The following is a 20,000-nucleotide window of genomic DNA, read 5'->3' on the forward strand; positions in this document are numbered from 1 at the left end:
GTGTCTAAGATGTTGTGTTCGCCTTTTAAAATGTAAAGTGTTCCTCATGGGACAAGTGTCTTGTAAATACGCTCCCACTTGTGCTTGGCAAATTTAGATTTTGATTATGGGAGTTACCTAGCCATGTTAATAGTGTCCCAAAAATGGTGCTAGGGCATTCCAGAAAACACTTTCATGTGTCTCAAGGACATTTTTAGTCATTTCTTCATGAATGCAGGTATACAATTGATTTATATGCTGTGTTTAAAAACGAATTTTGAAATGAATTAAATTTCAGGATATGTACTGTTAGAGCTTCATAGGTTGTTTGGGGTCATATTTAGAAGGCATTTTAGTGTCTTTGAAGTTATTTTTCCCTTTTTAAATGGAAAGCGTTCCTCATGGGGCCCTGAGCAGTTCTTAGCCATGTTATTTAATTGGAAGTGGATAACATGGCTAAGAGCATTTGCTGGAAAATGCATGAATATCGCTGATTTTTCTGCTATATTCATGCATTGTGGCCGTTTTTTTCACATTGCTTCATAGGTTGTTTGGGTTCATATTTAGAAGGCATTTTAGTGTCTTTGATGTTATTTTTCCCTTTTTAAATGGAAAGCGTTCCTCATGGTGCCCTGAGCAGTTCTTAGCCATGTTATTTAATAGGAAGTGGATAACATGGCTAAGAGCATTTGTTGGAAAATGCATGAATATCGCTGATTTTTCTGCTATATTCATGCATTGCGGCAGTTTTTTTTCACATTGCTTCATAGGTTGTTTGGGTTCATATTTAGAAGGCATTTTAGTGTCTTTGATGTTATTTTTCCCTTTTTAAATGGAAAGCGTTCCTCATGGTGCCCTGAGCAGTTCTTAGCCATGTTATTTAATTGGAAGTGGATAACATGGCTAAGAGCATTTGCTGGAAAATGCATGAATATCGCTGATTTTTCTGCTATATTCATGCATTGTGGCCGTTTTTTTCACATTGCTTCATAGGTTGTTTGGGTTCATATTTAGAAGGTATTTTAGTGTCTTTGATGTTATTTTTCCCTTTTTAAATGGAAAGCGTTCCTCATGGGGCCCTGAGCAGTTCTTAGCCATGTTATTTAATTGGAAGTGGATAACATGGCTAAGAGCATTTGCTGGAAAATGCATGAATATCGCTGATTTTTCTGCTATATTCATGCATTGTGGCCGTTTTTTTCACATTGCTTCATAGGTTGTTTGGGTTCATATTTAGAAGGTATTTTAGTGTCTTTGATGTTATTTTTCCCTTTTTAAATGGAAAGCGTTCCTCATGGGGCCCTGAGCAGTTCTTAGCCATGTTATTTAATTGGAAGTGGATAACATGGCTAAGAGCATTTGCTGGAAAATGCATGAATATCGCTGATTTTTCTGCTATATTCATGCATTGTGGCCGTTTTTTTCACATTGCTTCATAGGTTGTTTGGGTTCATATTTAGAAGGTATTTTAGTGTCTTTGATGTTATTTTTCCCTTTTTAAATGGAAAGCGTTCCTCATGGGGCCCTGAGCAGTTCTTAGCCATGTTATTTAATTGGAAGTGGATAACATGGCTAAGAGCATTTGCTGGAAAATGCATGAATATCGCTGATTTTTCTGCTATATTCATGCATTGTGGCCGTTTTTTTCACATTGCTTCATAGGTTGTTTGGGTTCATATTTAGAAGGTATTTTAGTGTCTTTGATGTTATTTTTCCCTTTTTAAATGGAAAGCGTTCCTCATGGGGCCCTGAGCAGTTCTTAGCCATGTTATTTAATAGGAAGTGGATAACATGGCTAAGAGCATTTGCTGGAAAATGCATGAATATCGCTGATTTTTCTGCTATATTCATGCATTGTGGCCGTTTTTTTCACATTGCTTCATAGGTTGTTTGGGTTCATATTTAGAAGGCATTTTAGTGTCTTTGATGTTATTTTTCCCTTTTTAAATGGAAAGCGTTCCTCATGGGGCCCTGAGCAGTTCTTAGCCATGTTATTTAATAGGAAGTGGATAACATGGCTAAGAGCATTTGTTGGAAAATGCATGAATATCGCTGATTTTTCTGCGTTATTCATGCATTGCAGGCCTTTTTTTATCACATTTGCAAGCATTTCTTAGCCATGTTATCCAATGGGAGGTGGATAACATGGCTAAGAGCATTTGCTTCAAAGGTTGTTTGGGGTTATATACCATTTTTGGGAAATTATTAACATGCCTATCTAACTCCCATAATCAAAATCTAAATTTGCCAACCGCAGGTGGGAGCGTATTTACAATAAATTTGCACCATGAAGAATGTAAAATAGCATACTAGATACTCAAATAACTTATAAATATGATCCAAAACATCTTATGAAGCACTAGTAGTGCATATTTCCAGAAATGTATTGGTTTTCATTTAATGATTTACTTCATTGGTAGGCCTTCACATGTTTTTTTACCTTGGTTTTTTTTCAGTGAAAATCTTATCTGCAACCATGTGTTGGCCTCACCTCAAATAAACAAAACAGGTGATGGACTGAATGTGGATCAATGACACACATTCACCCCAGTCCAAAGATCTGGGCCTAAACAAACCTTTAGATAGGCTACATCTTATCGTCATCCTGAATTAATGATTTAAAATATTAGGGAGTGATTTATGAGTGTTGTATGCCTGTTTTGTACCATTGAGTGTCATTTTTGTGATGCAGTGCTGGTGGAAAATATTTGCTATGTTAAATAATTAGTACAGCATTAAGTTTTAGATGACTGTTATTTATTTACTGTTTGGTAATAGTGGTTAATAACATTTTATATTATATTTTTTCACAGATTCAACTGCAGATTCTTTCATAGTTTGGAAAATGCCTTCCAGAAGTCGAATACGAAAGGCTAGAAAACGTCAAAGACAGCAGGATGATGTTTTATTGCAGCAGTCCTCTTCCCCAAATACTTGTCAAAACACCAAGAAAGGTCCGGGTAAGAGCACGAAATCATTCTTAAGAAATATTTGTAGTAAAAAAAATTTTGCTCAAAAAAATGTGTCTCTTAACAAAAAGAGAAGTAATTTAAATGGAAAGGAGAGACCCATCACAAATGTTACTGGTAGAGGAAGAGATAACTCTGTGCATGATAGTAGAAGGAAACAACAGTTTAGGGACATTCGACAACGAATGTTCCGTAATAGGATATTAGTTAATTTATTGAAAAATATTAAAAAGAAAGGCCAACAGAAAGCGGCATTTTATAGGAAGAAGAAAAATGTAGAGAAAATTATTGATCATGCTTTTGAAATCAAGCGAAAGTTGTTTATTTTGGTAATCAATAGAATTAGGAAACTAAGCAAGGTAATTTCTGATTTCAAAACAAAAAGTAGATGGAAGAGAGTAGTAAATCGTACTAACTTTTGTGAAGTTTTTTCTGGAGAATGGATGCATAGTTCAAGTTCTGAGGCATTTTTTAATGAGGAGACTTATTTTCAGGATAATGATTTGGTGCATGCAGTTGACATCAGTGGTCGAGCTTATGAAGTGAAGGATGGTTGTCCAGTTGAAAAAGAACTACTTGTGACAACAGAGACAGAAGAGGCGCTAAGTGATGAGGTTTTAGGAAGACGTCCTAAGGGTCCTGTGTACATTTGGAAGTGTAGTTCTATTTGCAGTGTGCGACAGGTTTCCATCAATTTGCTATGTGATTTTATACGGACATTTAATAAGAAAAGTTTGAAGCAGAAAATGAAGTTGTTGCAAGATTTAGATCCTTGCAGAGTGAGACAAATGACAGGTTTGCGTGGTCATTCACTGGCTTGTCTTTCCAGGAGAGTATGCCAGAGTGTTTTTCATCATTTCAGGATGCTAGCAGTGCATCATAATAAAGTGAGAAAATTAGTGAGAATGTTGTATTATGCTAAGAGTCCAGCAATTATGCTTAAACAGTTATGTGCTGCTCTTTTGCATGGTTCTGAAATAGATGTGAAGAATCTTTGTGAAGAAATTGAGTTTTGTTACTTTGGTAGTAAAGATGAGAATGTTCAAATTGACCCTGAAGTAGAGGGTAATGTGGAAGATAATGTACAGGTTTCCAGTACAGATAATTTTCAGAAGGAAATTGCCACGTTTCAGATGAAATCAAGTGAGAGGCCTAATTTCACTTGTGTATGTTGTCGACGCACTTATTATAAGAATCAGACTAAGGTAGTGGATTTATATGCAAAAAGTGAAAGGGAAAATAATAGTGAATGGAAGGATTTAGCCACATACTTGATGGTAGAAAATTATTTTGATTTGGGATCGGATCAACGTGTGTGTACTTATTGTTGTAATAAATTAAACCAAAACCAGATGCCTGCTAGGGCAGTTCATAATAATCTGGAATTGGTTGAGATTCCTTCTGAATTGAAGGATTTAAATACTTATGAATCTATTTTGATTCAAAGTATCCATCCCTTTCAGGCTATTGTAAGAATGGAGCCAAAGACAGGGAAATTGCCTCCAGCAGATTTACAGAGAGGATTAAAGGGAAGAGTTGTTTATTTGCCTCTAGATTTGAACAAAAACATTAACACAATTGGAATAGAAAAAGTGGAAGAGGAACCTCTGGTTATCTTGGTTAATGGGGTTCCGACAAAGAATAAGAAAATATGGCAAGATTTAGTGGATGTTAGGAAAGTCAAAAAGGCAACAGTGTATTTGAAGAAAAATAATAAGTACTATAAGAATGTATATGTTGCAGAAGAGGAAGTAAGTGATGAAGAGGATAGCGATTTGTGTGCTGGCCAAATTGAGAAAGTAGAGGCCTCTAAAAGTGAAGAAATATATGAACATTATAGTGTTCATCCTTTGCATTCCAAGGAAGTGATGGGGAATGCTATTGAGTTGTTTCAAATGAAACAAGCCAAAGGGAGTCCCATTAGTGTTTGGGAGGAAAGTTTGGAAGCTCGGTGTTTCCCACAGCTATTTCCCACAGGTCAAGGAGGAAGATATGATGAGCGACCTCGTGAAATTCCTGCGTCTGAATACCGGACTTTACGATTGTATGCAGAAGATCCTAGGTTTCGGCAATGCATTCCCTATTTGTTTCATCTCCTGTTTGAAAGCGATCTGTCTGGACTGTCATATGCAGTGAACCACATCTTAAAAAGTGGTATACAGATGCGAAACATCTCGGCAAGTGACTTTATGCATAAAGTCAATGTCCAAGACAGTATTTTGGATTCTCACTTAATTAATCTCATGGCGTGTCAGCGTGGTACTAATGAGTACTGGTACCGTCGTCATGGTGACTTAAAATGTATGCTGAGGAACTTAGGAACTCCGACATGGTTCCTCACTCTGAGCTGTGCCGAGTATGGCTGGGATGACTTACTTGAATTTCTACGAGAGGCAAATGGAAATATTGAAAACATTGAATTCAAGACACCTGGAGAACTGTGTTCTTTGGATCCTGTGAATGTATGCAGGTACTTCAATCATAGATTTGAAGCTATGATGTCTTTCATCACAAATAAAAAGAATCCACCTCTTGGAGAGGTGTTGGATTTCTTCTGGAGAAAGGAGTACCAAGCAAGAGGTGCCCCTCATATACATATGTTGCTGTGGATCAAGGATGCACCTAAATTTGGAACAGATCCGGATGACTTAGTGATGAATTTCATCGAACAGTATTCTACGTGTGCTGTTCCAAACGCAACGGAGAAGAAAAGTCTAAGAGAACAAGTTCTACGTTTCCAAAGCCATCGTTGTGGAAAGTACTGTCGTCGTAAATTCAGAAACAAGGACAAGTTCTACACCAAATGTCGTTTCAACTTTCCACGACCGGTGATTTCTAAAGGAAGAGTGAACAGTTTGATGTCTTCGCTGCGACATAATGTGACGAGGAAATCACCCAAGAATACATACAATTTGAAAAGGAACGAAGAGTCCAAGTACATCAATGACTACAACCCAGTGATTTTGTCCATGTGGAATGCCAACATGGATATACAGTTTGTGGCTGACAACTGTATGGCTGTGGCTCGGTATGTGACATCTTACATCACCAAAAAAGAAAAGACCGAACTGAAGGATATGTGGGAGGACATTTCCCATGAAAAGAGCCTCAGCAAGAAGTTGTACAGTTTCAGTCTGAAGATGTTGTCGCATCGAGAAATCGGAGCTTACGAATGTTCTGATCGATTGTCTTCAGCAAGTCTCTATGCCAAATCCAGGAGTCTCGTTTGGGCGAGTCTTGGTCTTGCTGCAACGCGAAATCGAGTTCTTAAACCTGTTCGGGAAATTGAGTATTTGGCAGAAAAGGAACCAAACAGTACCGACATTTTGAAGACCAACATGTTGGATACATATTATCCAAATCGAAGCAGTCACCTTGAGAATATTTGTCTATATGAGGTTCTCCAAAATTATATATTCAAGAGGAACATCAAAGAAGATATTGAGAAAGGAGTGTATGCTGTAATTGGAAGTGAGGGATGCCTGGTCAAGCAAAGAAAATGCCAATTAGTAAACCATCGAAAATTAAGTGGCGAATCTCCAGAAAAAAAGGAGTTTTTCTATTTAGCACTTTTGCAACTTTTCAAGCCTTGGCGTGCAGAAGAGGAACTGCTTGGAGATTTCCTCTGTTACGAAGACTCTTTCAATGCAGCCAAGGAGTCCATAGAATGTCCTGCTTTTTCTAAATATCAAGAAATGCTAACTTTGGAAATTGAGCAGGAAGCAACGATTGCAGCCGAGATTGCCAGAGACAGTTCTCAGGACAGTCAGAGTTCTGTTTCATTGAGTCAAGATCCACTTGGAGGACCTATTATCGAAAATGAAGCTGCCACTGCTATGAATGAAGTAGAAAGAGCCATGGCACATGCTCAGGAGGATTCAGTTAACTTACAAGACTTGGAAAAACAACTCAACGTTGAGCAGAGGAAAATATATGATGAAGTTACCAAGGAAATTGAGCACGGATTAAGTCATGAGAAGAAAGAGTGCTCGTGTACGTCGTTGAAGCCTGTCCGACTGTACGTGAGTGGAGAAGCGGGAACTGGAAAAAGTTTCCTCATTAAAGCAATCTCTTGTTATTTGCAGGAAAGGACTGAGTCATCGCTGTCTTGTGTTGTCACCGCTCCTACTGGACTGGCAGCACATAATATTAAAGGTATTACTTTGCATCGTCTATTGATGCTGCCGGTGGAGCATGACAACAAATTACAATACAACAAGTTATCTGGAGATGCTTGCTGTGAAGTTTCAAGAGTTTTGAGGAAAATGAAACTACTTATCATTGACGAAGTAAGCATGGTTTCCAATGTCATGCTTGCCTTTGTGCATTTGAGAATGCAAGAAGTACTTAAAACTGAATATGATGTCTTATTTGGTGGGAAACACATTATTGTTTTCGGAGATCTTCTACAGCTGACACCAGTAAAAGGTCAACCTGTGTTCAAAATACTCACGCATGAAGATACCAGGAAGTGCCTAGGGAGCATTGGCAACGTCAATATATGGTTAAACTTCAATTATGCAGAACTGCATCAAAATATGCGTCAGGCAAAGGATGAAGATTACAAGAATATTCTACAAGATATTAGAATTGGAAAAGTGACCGAGCATGGGAAAGAAGCTTTAAATGCACGGTTACTGTCAAATTTGTATCCCAAACAAGATATTGTGCCTGAGAATATTTTTCAGAAAATTACTGAGAAGAAATCCGGGATATGTCTCATGCCAACTCTTGCAGAATGTGCCATCTTCAACAACAAAATGTTGAATTTAGAAAAGCAAGAGATTGTGAAACTTGAAGCTATCGACAAATTAGAGCATATGGGATCAACAATTATTTTGTCAGACAATTTGAAATCAAAATTGGATTCATTAGAGAAGACTATATCTAAAACAGCGGGTTTTGAAAAGACTTTGAATGTGTGTTTAAATTGCCGAATTATTTTGAGAAGGAATTTACATGTAGAAAGAGGTCTGGTAAATGGATCAATGGGTAATGTTGTTGATTTTGAGAAATACAGAAATAGAGATGGAATAGAATTTTTAAAAATTAAATTTGATGGCATTGAGGAAGTACAGCAAATTGGTCGTTGTTCTGCTAGGTTTTTGCTTGTTAAAGATTTATATGTTCGCCGTAAACAGTTTCCTGTTTGCTTGGCATATGCGGTGACAATCCATAAATCGCAAGGTTTAAGTGTAGACTGTGCATTGGTGAATATTGGCAGTTCTGTGTTCAAGGAGGGTATGGCATATGTGGCATTGTCACGAGTTAGAACTTTATCGGGATTGTACTTGATTGACTGTGATGTCACAAACATTTGTGCGGATCTAGATTGTGTTAAGGAATACAATAGGTTAAGAAGAGAGTATGCGCCACATTTGCCTCAATATCCTTTGTTTGAGAAACGTGTGGTAGGCCGCAAACGTAGAAATAGCAGTAATAGTAGGGAGGTTGTTGCAAAAAGACTAAAAGTCAATGAACCGAAAATTGTTAGCAGAAAGAAAGTGGATTCTGTTGAAGATGTTGTCGGTTTTCAATTTGAAAACAGTTCTGGTGTCAACTGCTATGCAAATGTAGTGGTTAATGTTCTCTTTTCACTAGAGAGTTTAAAAGAACAGATTCTGTTGAATTCTGAACAAATTTTATGCTGTTTGTTGAATTCTGTTTTCGAGAAATGTAGCAGTGATCGAACAAAAGTAGAAAGTGTGTCTGAAGTTCGTTATCTGTTAGATGAATGTTCAGGTCAAACAGACTTCTCTGAAAATAATCAGCAAGATTGTCAGGAGTTTTTAATGTATATGCTTGATATATTGCAAGTTGAGGGTGTAGATGTAGATCACCTGTTTGGGCTTTCTTATCAATGGCAGCATGACTGCGAGAACTGTATGGTATCAAGTACTACTAGTGTAGACTCAGAAAGATTTATATATTTAACTTTGCCAGACAGTAAATCAGTCTCCTTTAATAAGCTAGTAAATGCAGCGGATCACAACATGGAGTGTAGCCAATGTAAATGTGATATGATGTCAACATTATTTATACGTAGATATGGCCAGTATGTCATTTTAATGATGCAACGATGTAGGCCTGATGGAACAAAATTGTCAACTTTAATAAAAAATTTTGTGGCTTCTCAGCTGTCAATATCAGGGAGGACTTTTGTTACTGTAGCAATTATCTATCACGATGGTCCATCAACAACATCAGGACATTATACAGCTTACTTAAAGTCTGGAAACGGCTGGTCATTCTGTAATGATTCTGTTGTAACGTTCAAAAAAAAATTGCCGTTTGACCTTAAAAATTCTTACCTGGTGTTTTTAAAACCAAAATTTTAAGTAGAGGGAATGTAAGTCTGCAATGCTGTCTCGATTAAAAATTCAACTATATAAACCTAATGCAAGTAAGTCTGCTTCATAGTAAGCAGTATCAGTGTCATAGGAAAAGGAGAACATGACTGACAAAGAAGAGTAAGATATTAGTAGTCCAGGATTGTGAAAATAATCTCAAATATTTTATTTTTGAAAGTTGCGAAAATAGAAAATGTCGGGATTTGATTGGAAGAATTACAAGATTTGCGAATCGCGGCAACATGATTTGGCCTAGTGGAAACATGTGATATAATGAGAGAAGTTTTTTTTCTATGTAACATATTTCACGTATCGATGGAGGTTTTCTTTCAGAAAGTGGCGGGCTGAAAATATTTAAAGCACAACAGAGTGGATGCTGTTTATAGGAGATCCTTCGACGTCATTGAAAGTAAGTTAATTTTAAGAAGTTTTGAAATCAGATTTCTTAGGTTGTATGGGTTTTTTAAACACAGTCATTTTGATTGTGTTTTTTTTTCCCCGCTGTTACATGATGAATACCTTCAAGTCACTGATTTAAGTGAAATTTGATACATTCTGAGAACAGCAAAAATAAACCATTTAACATGTATAATTAATGTTATGCTTTTTGTCCTTATGATATACATTTAGAAATGTGTGGTACATATGGGTAAGGTGAGTTCTGTAAATATCAATTTTAATGCTTAGAGTGCTGTACTTCTGGGTAGTGTTTTTTTTTTATAAAAAAAAGAGGCCTCACCTCAAAGAAAGCTCTTGAAAGCACACATCTTATTTGCATCCTAAAACAATCATTTACAATGTTAGACACAATTTTATTATGACTTTACATCTTTTTTGCGCTGCTATTGCATCACTATTGTGAGACATTAGCAGTGCAAGAAAAACATCATGTTTCAAAATAGGCCTCAGTTCAGCAATATCAAGATACAGTTTCTTTCGAATATATATCTTTAGGATTGTGTAGGGAACGTAGAGAAGCAGAGACTTCTGTAAATGTCAAAGTTGTTGAAAAACTGTTTGTTTTTGAACCTTTTCCCTTGTCTTTTCTAATTTTTAAATACATGTTTTAATATTTTTTGAAATGTTTGTTCTTTGTTTTACAGATTGAAAGTATGAAAAAATATTTAAAAAAGGTAACAAGAATTATAAGGTAAATGTTTTCCACTCTTTTTACCCGCAATGCACTGCTGATGATGTCATTGACAGTATCTCTCATTTACTCTCTCTAGCTGTCTTTCTATTTACATTATTCTCTGTTTACTTCCCTTATACTAACTCTTCTTTTTTTTTAAAAAAATTTTTTTTTTAGTTCGCTTAAAGTTCGCGAACCGGTCAGCGAACTTGAAGCGAACCAAAAGAAATAGAGCTTGCCAGAGTGATAAACATTCTAGCAATTTTGTTTGAAAGGGGAGGTAGTTCTGAAAAGAACTGTTTTTTTTTGTTTTTGTTGTTTTATGTTTTTTTTGTAATTTTTTGAACATTTTTTGATTTTTTTGTATTTTTAGAACTGTTTTATGTTTTTTTTGTGTTTTTTAAGGAGGGGAGACAACAAAAAACAGGCTTTCAAAACGGCTCAACTGGAGCAAAAAAAAAGAAAATTACTTTTTGGGTGCATTAGGGCACTTATGATTTTCATATGCAATGTTCATGAGGTTGACACTCATGTTGCCATATGACAGCATAGCACCACAGTAAATACAAGACACCTTCATGTGCTGGAAGTTACGTTGGATGTTTGGCACAGTCTCTTGTGCCTCTCTTCCCGTCAAAGACAATGTGGATGTAGATCTTGCCACAGGAGTTGCCGTCGGATTGTCTACAAGATCCCTTAACTCAGCCCGGCTGTAGTTCAAGGGATGCCACCTGCTCATGTGACGGTGCATTGTATAGTTCCCCATACTGTACTTCTTTTCTGTGCCTCTCGACAATCTGTGGTCACAGATGAGGCAGGTGGCATATTTTGCATTCACTTTCTTGGTTCCAGGAGGGATGGTGAAAAACTGCCAGATGAAACTGGTTTTTCGTTTAGAAACCCGGGGCAACTCATCAACAAATTGTTGTCCCTCTCTCTCCTCTTCTTCTTCTTCCTCATCTTCCTCCTCTCTGTTAGTCATAATTTGACTGGGTGGTCCTCTCTTCTTATGGGGAGGTGGAGGTGGTGGTGGGGGTGCACCAGCTGCAGCAACAATGGAAGCCATTGTGGATCTTCAGATAAATGGTCTTTCTCTCACCAAGATGAAAGTCAGAGTGAGGAAATAAGGAGGGGTTTACTTGATTTGGGGAAAACAAAAGTTCTGAGCCAATGAAAAGTGTTATTTTTAGGTCACATGACCTAGTCATACATCATTTGGAAACCAAAAGTGAAATGAACCAATGAGAAGTTTGATAAACAAGTCACATGACCTGTTCCGCTTACGTTACGCGGCGCGCGCCGCGTCCCAGATCGCTTCCGGTTCGCGGTCCGGAGCACTTCCGGGAGCGCTAACGCGGCGCGTCATTAGACGCATTACGCGATAACGTGATACGTCGCGCTTCCGCGGCGCGTCACTGTTCCGCTAACGTAACGTTGACCGGTTCGCGGACTAGATCGCGGCATCAAGATGAGCTAACGGAAAGCTTCCCGGTTCGCGAACTAGAAGCGAAGAAAAAAAATATTAAAAAAAAAATTATCAATAAACATCTAAATATATTTTGGGATTTAAAGAATAATACATTTTACAGCTACAGATGTTAGCTTTTAAAAAACCAATGAAATTCACTGAAAAAACCATAGGTTATAGACCATATATAGTTAGAAATTTGCATTTAAAAAACCATTGAAATTCAATGAAAAAACCATAGGTTATAGACCATATATAGTTAGGAATTCGCATTTACAAAACCTTATTTTACTCGCATAAAACCATTGAAATTCCATATATAGTTAGTTGCGCTAACTATATATCGCGCACCCGCAATCCACTGCTGATGATGTCACATATTACATCATTCATGACATGGTCAGTGACATCACTGATGACATCACTGATGACATCTCAAATGACATCACTGATGACAACATCCAGTGACTGTATGTTTCTGTGAAGTTAAAATATGTCTTACATATTGAAGAATGAGTGGATGTATAAGTGTCTGGATGAAGGATTTAGTAGGTGCATGACTGACTGTATGAGTGAGTGATTAAATGTGTCTCACTGAGTGCATGGGTTAGTGACTAAACTGTCTTAATTTGTGCATCATTATGTCTGTTGTTCTGTAAACTGTTGCATGTGTTGATAAGTAGCTATATGAGTAACTATATGGGTTATTGATTGGTTACCTTAGTATTTGTATGGGAGACTGAGTGTGTGTGTGGGTGGCTGGGAGGTGTATGACTCTGTGCATAGATGTGTGAGCAGTTGATTCACTAGATGTATGGTTTCAAAAGTGCATGTGGAAACAGCTGTATGGGCAGTTGACTGTGTGCATGAGTGTATTGGTGAGTGAATGGATATCTCAGTGCTACATGTCAAAGTAAGTACATATGTAAAACACAGTACATGTGAGAGTTGACATATATAAATAACTGTGCATAAGAGCCAGTGAATGTGTGAGTGGCTGTATGGATCATTGTGAACTTGTATCAGGGATTGTATAAGAGAGTAAATATGTGTTAGTATATGTTTGAATAAGTAAAGTTTGCATAACTGTATAGTTGAGGAAATGGAGGTGTGATTGATTCTTTGCATGACTGACTAGGTGTGTGAGTAACTCCATGGATGAGTGACAGTCTGTGAGTGTCTGTTTACACTGATTGTATCTAAGGTTATATTAGAGTCTGAAGAGGTTCATCGTATTATCACATGAATGATAAAATCAGTGATGTGATCAGTAATGTCAAATGAGATGTCATCAGTGATGTCATCAGTGATGTCATTTGAGATGTCATCAGTGATGTCATTTGAGATGTCATCAGTGATGTCATTTGAGATGTCATCAGTGATGTCATCAGTGATGTCATTTGAGATGTCATCAGTGATGTCATCAGTGATGTCACTGACCATGTCATGAATGATGTAATATGTGACATCATCAGCAGTGGATTGCGGGTGCGCGATATATAGTTAGCGCAACTAACTATATATGGAATTTCAATGGTTTTATGCGAGTAAAATAAGGTTTTGTAAATGCGAATTCCTAACTATATATGGTCTATAACCTATGGTTTTTTCATTGAATATATATATATATATATATATATATATTCACAGAAAAAACCATAGGTTATACTCCATATATAGTTAGGAATTTGCATTTACAAAACCTTGAAAATTCAATGAAAAAACCATTGGTTTTAGGCCATATATAGTTAGGGATTTGCATTTAGAAAACCTTATTTTACTCGCATAAAACCATTGAAATTCCATATATAGTTATAAGCGCTAACTATATATCGCGCACCCGCAATCCACTGCTGATGATGTCACATATTACATCATTCATGACATGGTTAGTGACATCACTGATGACATCACTGATGACAACATCCAGTGACTGTATGTTTCTGTAAAGTTAAAACATGTCTTACATATTGAAGAATGAGTGGATGTATAAGTGTCTGGATGAAGGATTTAGTAGGTGCAAGACTGACTGTATGAGTGAGTGATTAAATGTGTCTCACTGAGTGCATGGGTTAGTGACTAAACTGTTTTAATTTGTGCATCATTATATCTGTTGTTCTACAAACTGCTGCATATGTTGATCAGTAGCTATATGAGTAACTGTATGGGTTATTGATTGGTTGTCCAAGTATTTGTATGGGAAACTGAGTGTGTGTGTATGGGTGGCTGGGAGGTGTGTGACTCTGTACATAGATGTGTGAGTAGTTGATTCACTATATGTATAGATTCAAAACTGCATGTGGAAACAGCTGTATGGGCGGTTGACTGTGCATGAGTGTATTAGTGAGTGAATGGATATCTCAGTGCTACATGTCATATTAAGTACATATGTAAAACACAGTACATGTGAGAGTTGACATCTATAAATAACTGTGCATAAGAGCTAGTGAATGTGTGAGTGGCTGTATGGATCATTGTGAACATGTATCAGAGATTGTATAAGAGAGTAAAGTAAATATGTGTTAGTATATGTTTGAATAAGTAAGGTGTGTATAACTGTATAGTTGAGAAAATGGAGGTGTGATTGATTTTTGGCATAACTGACTAGGTGTGTGAGTAACTCCATGGATGAGTGACTGTCTGTTTACACTGATTGTATCTAAGGTTATATTAGAGTCTGAAGAGGTTCATGGTATTATCACATGAATGATATCATCAGTGATGTGATCAGTCATGTCAAATGAGATGTTATCAGTGATGTCATCAGTGATGTCATTTGAGATGTCATCAGTGATGTCATCAGTGATGTCACTAACCATGTCATGAATGATGTAATATGTGACATCATCAGCAGTGGATTGCGGGTGCGCGATATATAGTTAGCGCTTATAACTATATATGGAATTTCAATGGTTTTATGCGAGTAAAATAAGGTTTTCTAAATGCAAATCCCTAACTATATATGGCCTAAAACCAATGGTTTTTTCATTGAATTTTCAAGGTTTTGTAAATGCAAATTCCTAACTATATATGGAGTATAACCTATGGTTTTTTCTGTGAATTTCAATGGTTTTTTAATAGCAAACATCAAAAGCTGTCAAATGTCAAGTACGTGATAGGTAAAAACGTTTTCGTGTTTATGCACGCTGATGTGCTTTGAACGCTGCCCCCCCCCCACTCCCCTCTTTTCTCTTAGTAGTACTCTCTCTTTGCAGATAGTGAACGGTAGTTAACGCAGACCTTTACCCCTGTTATAATCCGTCGTACCTGCTTGTCTCTCCATTTGATTGATTATTATCCAAGCATTTACTGTTTTACAATTGGTTCTCTTTGGATCATTCTCTATTTACAAACAAGCACAAAGTCGCAATACTCTGTTTAGTCTTTGCAGATAGTGAAAAATCGTGTAAAAAAATAAAAGTAATCGAGCAAAATCAGTAGACCACTAATTCGATCTCTTTTTAACCTCGGTAAAATACAAACATTAGGAATAACCCTTCATGAGAAATACGAAAATAGTGAAATGAATTGAGCTCCACACCATGAGGGCTGCAAAACAGCTCGACTCCGCCACCCACACCGCCCAAAATAACGGAAAACCCTATGCAAATATTATAAATATACACAACACACCACCAAAGAAACAGAATAAAACATTTTATTAAATAACTATTTACATAACTATTTTATACTTTTTATTGCCCGATCCGGCTAGCTCAATCGATCGAGCATGAAAGTCATGCACTGATAACAAGCGTTGAGAGTTTGTAGAATGATGGCTTCAGATTTTCCACATACAGTGTAGTGGCGCGAACTGGCAGGGGGCGTTTGGATTCTACCCCTTCTCCAAATAAGATTTTCATACGTGAATGTTCGTTCATGCTTTTTGTCCCTGAGTTGCTTCCATGTCACTGCCTTACATAAATGGCATAAGTCCTGGTTATTGAGTGCCATACTTCAGAGTTCTAAGCAGTTCTTGTAACACTGTTTAAACCTTATTTGCACCTGCTGCAGCTTCACTATTCAAAGTAGTGGGGTCCATTTGTGGACCTGACTGCATTGGAAAACAATGTGATACGGTGCCTCCCTAAACCGCTTGACGGAGGCTCCCGAGGGGCGGTGAGATGGCGCGGACTGAGAGGGGGCGCTTGGCTCCTGCCCCCTCCCCAAGTCGTGTTGCCCTGGTGAGGCCTGAGATCGCCCCCGGCATAGGTGGCCGGCTCCCGGGGTCCGGCGGAATTTTTTCCCTTTTGAAGAATCTTTCATTCTGGACCTTGTCCCACAATCCGTTTCACCTGAAGACACGCTGTCGTAGGGCGCCCCTTTACCGTTTTAGTTGCCATTCCGCCCGCTTTTGGTACTCTGTGCCTCTTCCGCCATTCAGCTGTTTACCGCTCGCTCTTGCGACTACAACGTCTCGCTCACCATGTAGTTGAGTTGCTCCCGCTCTTAAGATTTGACCGAACTTTTTGGACTGCTGAAAGCGGTGGAATTCCGACCGCTGGTTGGTGGAGACATTTTGACTATATTCTGCACCTGCATTGTCGCGTAATGCGTCATATGACGCGACGCGTTAGCGCACCCGGATGTGCTCCGGTGCGCAAGGCGCAGCTTCCCGGAAACGATCCAGAGCGCGCCGCGCAGCGCGTAACGTAAGCATAACAGGTCATGTGACTTGTTAATAAAACTTTTCATTGGTTCATTTTACTTTTCTTTTCCTAATTATGTAAGACTAGGTCATGTGACCTAAAAATAACACTTTTCATTGGATTAAAACATTTTTTTTCCCCAAACGATGAAAGCCCCACCTTGTTTCTGGATGTTTCAGACTGAAGCTGGCGTCACCATGAGAGCACCACCATCTCGTAGCTCCGTCGTGGCCATTCCGCAAGCAATCATGGCAGCCGCTCCCCACCGGAAGCCTGCGGGAGTCGAGGGCCCCCAAGACTTTTGTACAATCTTCAAGGCTGAGGGGACACTTTCGAGAATGGAACCCAAGCCCTGGCAGACAAGCGTCCGAGTTCCAAGGTGTCCCAGGGCCATTTTACTGGACCAGGCCCAAATCCGAAGAGCCGGCCGCCATTTTAAGAGTCCTGTGGAAGCCGCCTACCGCTGCACCGCAAGAGTGGGAGCAACTCAACTACATGGTGAGCGAGACGCTGTAGCCGTAAGAGCGGGCGGTAAACAGCTGAATGGCGGATGAGGCACAGTGTAGCAAAAGCGGGCGGAATGGCGACTGAAACGATAAAGGGGCGCCCCACTACAGCAGACAAGCCTCCGCCATGTACTTCAAAACTGCATATGTATCTCGTGATATCAAGGTTGGGCAACCAGTACAGAACAAGCAGTTACGAGTCCCATTTACACCGGCGCCATTTTGGGCGCGGCCGGGCAGGTCCAGGATCTACTGAAACATAAAAAATGAGGCTGACGTCTCTGAAGCAGTTCACGAACAGCAGGACATAGCAAATAAACATGAACTCTCTAAAGCTGTTAACTCACTGCAGAACAAAACAAGTGAACCTGAAACCTCTGGAATAATTGTCGCTCAAAAGAACAACACACAAAACTCTGTAGAGCCTGAAGAAAAAAAAACAGAAGGGCACTGTAGTTTCAGACACACTTAACACTAATGACGAAACAAAGATATCGTCTGTTTATAAAGCAGTTATCATCTTGACAGAATTGACAAAGAAGTGTACAGACACCAATGCATCAGCATTCTCGGAGATAACATCTTAAGGAACAAAGAAAGACCTGTTCACTCTTGACACCCCAGGTGCTGTGTATATTGCACTATACTGCTGCATCGACAAAACGGGCAACCCTATTGATGTGGATTTTTCATTATTGATTATTGTAAAGAAATGGCGACTCCCCCCTTTAGCAGATTAGCTAAATGTTTGCGTAATTTAGGCATAAAAGTTATATTATTGTTGTTGTTGTTGTTATCGTTATAGTTCTGGTTAATTTCAAAAAATGGTTAAATATATTTACAGTTTTTGTTGCGTTCGTTATATTTAAATATTAATAAAGTTTTAAAATGTAACTGTCTTGGAGTACTATATTTTTTTAAAAAATCGGGTGAATGGGGCCTTGAATCGGGTTATTGTCATGTGTGGGCTTTGCAAGTGTACTGCTACAAGATCGGACATTTCAAACTCAAATGCACGTTCTTTTTCTTACCTTTCCGAAGCATGGAGCGCAATAGCAGGCAGAGAAAGGGTGATGCACGTGTTGAACACTGCCTGGCCTGCAAATTGCTGCCAGTGCCCCCCCGCCCGCTCCTGAAAGAGGACACACACACACCGCCGCCCGAGTACTTCACAAATCTTTAAAAGACCATGCGCTTGTTCAATGGGAAGTGGATAACATGGCTAAGAGCATTTGCTGACTAATGCATGAATATCGCGGACTTTTCAGCGATATTCATGCATTGCGGCCGTTTTTTATCGCATTTGCGATAAACCTTGCTAATAGCAAGGTTTATGTGCGATAAAATTCGCCGAAGTGCGGCGATAATTATTGTCTCTAAACAAGTTAGAGACAAAAATTACCGCTAGTTGTTGGAAATATGCCCCCGGGTTTTTCCTTGCAGGAATCGGGAAACGAAAGACTAGCACTGAAATCAGTAGTCTCACACCTGAATCGGGAGGGTTGGCATGTCTGGATACTCTACAGCTGGAGCCATACACTACATCCGCAGGGCTAGGTGATAGCCTAGGTCCGGCCTGGACAATCGGACACAGAGGAAGAGAAGTGTCAGAGGGTGCGGTAGTGAATAGGGTGAAAGGGAGGTGTCGAACGGGCACAGGGTGTGATTCTCAGAGAAGAGCAGCGCAGATGGGGGAAGTATATGGCCCATGCATGAGAGAGAGAGCGGGGGTGACCATTGCGTGGGGGAGATGCGTGCGAGGGTGGGGAGCCATGCTGAGAATCGACGGCGTGCAGAGAGTGGCCCTGGTCAAGGCATCTAAAATGGCTGCCGTGCACGACAAAATTGTGGCATTGGACAAAAACGCAAGATGGCGCAGACAATGTTTATCAATAAGGATTCATTTATAACAAAATATTTACTCGCAGTGACAAAATGGTGTTCAACACTTCCTGATTTCCATCGAATCGAACGTTAACAAACGTCACGCAGCAAAAAAAAAAAAAAAAAAAAAAGCTCACGCACAGAGCGGTTTTTAGCCATGTTATCCAATGGAAGGTGGATAACATGGCTAAGAGCATTTGCTGGATAATGCATGAATATCGCTGACTTTTCAGCGATATTCATGCATTGTGGCCGATGTGCGGCGATAATTTTTGTCTCTAAACAATTAAAACGAAGCACAAAATGGCGAATTCCCGTTTCGCTACCAGTTTGCGGCCCAGTTCGCGGCCCGTGAAGCGCTTCTACCGTGAAAAATAATTTTTTTTTTATTTTCCCCACGGGACCCTTTAATAACCCCAACAACATTCCTAGGGGGTCAAGAGGGGTATACCTTGCCCCCTTTCAATAAATTCCCCCTTCGTTTTTCACCTCTTCTTCTCTCTCGATCCTACCGAGAGATAAGATGGCGGCCGCTCCGGACTATTTAGAATGTTGACAGACACCGGAGAGCCAATCAGCTTTCTGTTATCCAATGGAAGGTGGATAACATGGCTAAGAGCATTTGCTGGATAATGCATGAATATCGCTGACTTTTCAGCGATATTCATGCATTGTGGCCGATGTGCGGCGATAATTTTTGTCTCTAAACAATTAAAACGAAACACAAAATGGCGAATTCCCGTTTCGCTACCAGTTTGCGGCCCAGTTCGCGGCCCGTGAAGCGCTTCTACCGTGAAAAATAATTTTTTTTTTATTTTCCCCACGGGACCCTTTAATAACCCCAACAACATTCCTAGGGGGTCAAGAGGGGTATACCTTGCCCCCTTTCAATAAATTCCCCCTTCGTTTTTCACCTCTTCTTCTCTCTCGATCCTACCGAGAGATAAGATGGCGGCCGCTCCGGACTATTTAGAATGTTGACAGACACCGGAGAGCCAATCAGCTTTCTGTTATCCAATGGAAGGTGGATAACATGGCTAAGAGCATTTGCTGGATAATGCAT

This window comes from Lissotriton vulgaris, chromosome 1_1, assembly GCF_964263255.1.
Source record: "Lissotriton vulgaris chromosome 1_1, aLisVul1.2, whole genome shotgun sequence".
NCBI classification, from domain to species: Eukaryota; Metazoa; Chordata; class Amphibia; order Caudata; family Salamandridae; genus Lissotriton; species Lissotriton vulgaris.